Source organism: Castor canadensis, chromosome 3, assembly GCF_047511655.1.
Source record: "Castor canadensis chromosome 3, mCasCan1.hap1v2, whole genome shotgun sequence".
Taxonomy (NCBI): Eukaryota; Metazoa; Chordata; class Mammalia; order Rodentia; family Castoridae; genus Castor; species Castor canadensis.
The window spans coordinates 143,899,321-143,905,093 of NC_133388.1; the positions used below are offsets into that span (position 1 = coordinate 143,899,321).

At 41.1% G+C, this 5,773-nt stretch overlaps 1 long non-coding RNA gene across 1 annotated transcript; it reads right to left on the reverse strand.

Moving 5' to 3' along the window:
• Window positions 1–4,247: 4,247 nt before the first annotated feature.
• Window positions 4,248–4,991, reverse strand: LOC141421344 (uncharacterized). Its single transcript, XR_012445938.1, has 2 exons — window positions 4,873–4,991; window positions 4,248–4,449 (listed from the first exon to the last, which is right to left on the reverse strand). It is a non-coding gene; the product is annotated as an uncharacterized lncRNA (long non-coding RNA).
• Between the last annotated feature and the right edge of the window lie 782 nt (window positions 4,992–5,773).

The following is a 5,773-nucleotide window of genomic DNA, read 5'->3' on the forward strand; positions in this document are numbered from 1 at the left end:
GAACTAAACAGAACTTTCTCAAAAGAAGAAATTCAAATGGCCAAAAAACACATGAAAAAATGCTCACCATCTCTAGCCATAAAGGAAATGCAAATTAAAACCACACTAAGATTCCACCTCACCCCTGTTAGAATAGCCATCATCAGCAACACCACCAACAGGTGTTTGTGAGGATGCAGGGAAAAAGGAACCCTCTTACACTGTTGGTGGGAATGTAAACTAGTACAACCACTCTGGAAAAAATTTGGAGGCTACTTAAAAAGCTAGACATTGATCTACCATTTGATCCAGCAATACCACTCTTGGGGATATATCCAAAAGACTGTGACACAGGTTACTCCAGAGGCACCTGCACACCCATGTTTATTGCGGCACTATTCACAATAGCCAAGTTATGGAAACAGCCAAGATGCCCCACCACTGATGAATGGATTAAGAAATTGTGGTATCTACACACAATGGAATTTTATGCAGCCGCGAAGAAGAACGAAATGTTATCATTTGCTGGTAAATGGATGGAATTGGAGAACATCATTCTGAGTGAGGTTAGCCTGGCCCAAAAGACCAAAAATCATATGTTCTCCTTCATATGTGGACATTAGATCAAGGGCAAACACAACAATGGGATTGGACTTTGAGCACATGATAAAAGCGAGAGCACGCAAGGGAGGGGTGAGGATAGGTAAGACACCTAAAAAACTAGCTAGCATTTGTTGCCCTTAACACAGAGAAACTAAAGCAGATACCTTAAAAGCAACCGAGGCCAATAGGAAAAGGGGAACAGGTACTAGAGAAAAGGTGAGATCAAAAAGAATTAACCTAGAAGGTAACACACACACACAGGAAATCAATGTGAGTCAATGCCCTATATAGCTATCCTTATCTCAATCAGCAAAAACCCTTGTTCCTTCCTATTATTGCTTATACTCTCTCTACAACAAAATTAGAGTTAAGGGCAAAATAGTTTCTGCTGGGTATTGAGGGGGTGGGGGGTAGAGGGAGGGGGTGGAGTGGGTGGTAAGGGGGCATTGGGGCAGGGGGGAGAAATGATCCAAGCCTTGTATGCACATATGAATAGTAAAAGAAAAAAAATAAAGTGGGCCCCCACTCTTACTTTCCAGACTAAGTGATTCTTGGTCTTAACTAGTGAAACACAAGGCTGCAGCTCGTTGTGCAGATTCAACAGGGTGGAACAAATAAAAGAAGAGAAAAGCTAAGGGGCTGCGAGGAAGATATAAAACAGTAATCAGAATAAAGTGGCAACAAGAGAGGTCAGGGGCTGCCAGTGACACATCTGGCATATTTTAGGAGAACAAAGAGAATTTTATTTAGTTTTAAATTACTTTTGTCTATTTTGGGTGGTAGTGGGATTTGAACTCAGAGCCTTGAGCTTGCTAGGCAAGTGCTGTAACAAGTGGAATTTTAAGGGCGTTTATTAGTTTGCTAGGGCTGCAAACAAAGGGTCACAAACTGGTTGGTTTAAATAACAGGTAATTATTGTCTTGATATTCTGGAGGACATAAACCCAAGACCAAGTGCCAGTGGGGTTGTTTCCTTCTAAGGACTCTGAGGGAGGATCTTTTCAGGCATCTCCTGGCTTCTGGTTTTTTGTTGAAAATTTTGGCTTTTCTTGATTTGTGTGTGCGTCACCCCAAGCTCCACCTTTACGCTCACATGATGTTTTCTCTCTGTATCTGATCTGTGCCCCAGTTTTCCCTTTAGATAAGTGGACAAATCATAGTGGATTAATACCCAACTCTAATGATCTTATTTTAACTTGATTATCTCTGTCAAGACCCTGTTTCCAAATATACTGTGAAATATTAGAAATTACTGTTGAAGCATACATTTTATGGGCACAGAATTCAACCCATAACAGGAAGGATACTTCAAAGACAAATACTTGTAATTCCAGTATGTGGGAGGTGGAAGCAGGAGACTCTTGAGTTCAAAGCCAGCCTGGACTACATAGTGAAACCCTGTCTCAAAAATCAAAACAAAACAAACAAAAAAACTAGTAATACTTTGTAGTTTGTAGTATCTTTTTCTGGGGACCAAAAGGCATGTTCAACACTGTTTCATATATAGGAACAGTTGGTTTTTAGAAGGTTAAGGATTTCGTAGGCTCAAATGACAATGTCAAGGCTATAGATGAGGTTTGACCTTTATTCATTTTGCTGAGTCCTAGTTTCACGTCTACTACAAGGTACAAAATCCTTCCCTAGAAAAATATCGATTCTGCTATATGCTACTTGACACATTACTTTTATTTAGAATTTTCATTTCTTCCATTTCAATCTTAGCTTTCTAAAATTTATGGAGGATTTTGCTATCATTAATAAATGTTTAACCCTTAAATATGATGTTGCTGGTAGGGACATGTTGTAAGTTTGGAATTTAATAGTAAGTAACAATTATGAAGCAATTGTTATGTGCCAGGAAAAAGACCTTTGTGTAGTAGTTCATTTAATTTCCAGAATATCTTCATTTCTTATAGAAGAGAGCTAACTACAGAAGCTCCCCTTGAGGTAGGAGAGAGAGGAGAGAGATCTGAGGAGAGCTCATTCAGCACACAGAGAGAAAGAGCAGAGAGAAAAAGGAAAATAAACTTCTTTCCTGGATGATGTGATCCCGGATGACCCCCAAACAATTGTTACCAGAACTGGTGATGCTCCTGGAAGGAGGTCTCCAAAAGGGAGGAGGCCTCTGCCTGGCCCTTGAATATTGAGTTTGTGATTTTAGGGTACACTGAGGTAGAGACTATAAAGGTTGATTAGCAAAGCAAAGCAAGAAAGAGTGCACAGTCCAGACATGGGTGTGGGCACTCTGATAACAAGTGTTTTAACATCAGGGGGTTTTATAGTGAAAAAGACGGTTGGAGGTTTGGCTTGAATTTACTCTAGGAAACGCAGCATAATTAGCTGCTTTTGTTGCTACATTGTCTTATCAATTGGGCCCAAAGATTTCAAGGTTGGCCTGCTCATTATATTTGAGTCACTATGACATAGATGTTTGAGTATACCTTTGAAATAAAGGATGGGTCCTGCCAGGTTCTCCCTTCAGTACAGGTGTATATCCTGTGATAAGTATTTTTCTTTGTAGACACTTTTTGTGCCCAGAGGAGTCATTTTCCCAAGGGTTTTTTCCCCCACCCAGGATAAGTGTCTTTCTTTAAGACATCCTTGGTCAGTTTTCAGAGCACACTAATTATTTTTGGGCAAGTAGGCAAAGTCAGGGGGAGAGAGTTATTCTTTTTCCCTTTTTTTTTTCTTTTTAGTAAATGTTGCAGTTTTCTGGGGGAGTGTAAGCCTTAAAGCAAAGAAAGCAGTTATCTATATGTTTTTAATGGAGCTATTCATTGGTACAATGCTCATTTGTAAATTCCTGGCTGCTGTTTCCCATGCCTCAATTTCCCTAATCTGTTCTGCTTCAACATGACTTTCTCAAGGTCAGTAGCTAGTAATTTGAGGGTGGAATTGGATTTAGGCTGGCTGGAAAGTCCAGGTATCACACTCTATAGGGCTGCTTAGGAAACAGTTTTAATAAATTGAGATTAACCAGAAATTTGTCTTTTGGCTGCTTGTTTTCCAAACTGGTATCTTTCTACAGGTAACACTGCACACAACTGGTTTGCATATCTTCTGGGGAAGCTATCAGTGGGGGAGAAGGAGGAGGAAATAGAGGGAGAAGGATGGGGGAAGATAGATGGAGAAGGGGCAGTGCCAGGTCACCTGTCAGGTTTTCAGCAGAGATGGGTGGATCACCTATGCTGCATCATTCTTTCCTCCTGTCAGAAACACATAGGTTTCTTCCTGTCTCCTGTCAGAAACAGATAGGTCCGGTTGAAGGAAACTTCCATTCAGAAAGAGGGCTAGAGAGCCAGGCCCAGTGCCCAGAGATGTCCCCTGAAAACTGGCTAGAGATAACCACAGCATGTAGGATTCTAAATAGAATTCTGCATTCATGGATTCAATCAACCATGGGTTAAAAATACTTGAAAAAAATGGCATCTGTACTGATCGTGTACAAACTTTTTTGTCATTATTCCTTAAAACAATACAGTGTAACAACTGTTAATAGCATTTACATTGTACTAGGGATTACAGTACACAGCAGGATGGGAGTGCGTTATACAAATGCTATGTCATTTTATATAAGGACTTGTGCATCTGAGGACTTTGGTATCTGAGGGAGTAAGGGGTGAATGGACTGGAATCACAGAATACCACAGGACTACATCGGAGAAACACTGTTTAGATGTCATCTCTTTATTCTAAAAAGGATTACTTTTTCCTTGGATCTGGGTCAGCACCCTTCTGGGTTATTTCATGCAAGATATTCAGTGCTGAGAGATGAATCTGTCTCCACCTGGCATCTGTTGTGCACGGCATTTGGCTTCAGTTGGGTCAGGTCCAGCTGCCTCAAATAACAAATGTTCATCTTCTGCAGCTGGTATTGGATGGAAAAAAACACTGTATCCTTTTATTTTCAAGGTCTGAGGAGGGTGTGAGGCGGGATGTATTAAATTATCCCGGGACAAGTTTTGGCTTGTGAGTCTGCCTCAAGCCTTAACCTGGAAATGTGCCACATTGAGTACACACAGGGGTGCAAGAAGACATTTATCTCACCATTAGTGATAGTTTGTACTTGGAAATTCTCAAGTTCAAAAAACCTCAGCTTCCAATAGGTCTGACTGCATTCCTAATTGCTTTTGTAACCCAACAGGTACTTTCCCTCCTATTCTAAAAGGAAGGTAATTTGCTTTTTTTTCTCTCTTTTTCCCTGACCATGTGCAAACACGATGGCCTTTAGTGGTTTTTGATTGGGTTTGAGAGCTATAAAAACAAATTCTTCGTGATCTTTTAAACTTACTTGTTTCCTCCAGGAATGTGCTGATGCATCCACAGCTTCTGCCTGCTGTGTCAGATAGCAACAGTGGAGTGTTGACAACCACGATGAATGGGGAGTGGAGAATTGTTGACATAAGGTACTGGCTAGTCCAAAAGGCACAGGCTTGTCCCACAGCAACAGAAAGTTGCTCTGTAGGCCAATAGCAAGGCTGAGAAGTGGCCTGATGCAAACAAAACCCAATCCTGACAGCATCCCAGCTCAGCCTGCCCGGTTAGGTCAGGAGGCAGAGCACTCACTGCTGACCCTGCAAAGCCACACAAAGCGCTCCCTGTCAGCTCTGGACACTGACCTCCCACATCCACAGATAAAACAGTGGAGGATTAACAGGCCTTAGGAAGTAAGCAAATGACTTAAGGGATAATACAAGCATACTCATATATCTAGACCCTGATTTCTTTTTCTTCAGTTTCATGGTAATATAAGTGTAGAGCACGAGATATTTTTAGTCCTGTGTAGTGTGTGCTGAAATAGCTCCTGGCCTCTCTAAGCCTGTATCTGACTTAGCACTAATCCAATTAGCAGGAAATATGCCAAATAATAATATATTACTGTATTATTATTATATTATCCCCAGGGTGGGGAGCTCCATAGCTACATGAGGATGGTGTTAGGATGAGTGTTTGTAAACTGAAATTATGTTTTCTTCCTCTATTGGTGGTCCACTTTGTGATCTTACACAAATCTGAAGAGGGAAGTTTCATCATGGCAACAACCAAAGAGATATGGTGGCTGAATGGAATAGCTATTTTGTTTTTTGGTTTTGAGACAGGTTCTCACTATGTAACTCAGGCTGGCTTCAAACTTAGAATCCTCCTGCCTCAGCCTCCAGAGGGCTGGAATCAGAGGCAAGTGCCACCAACCC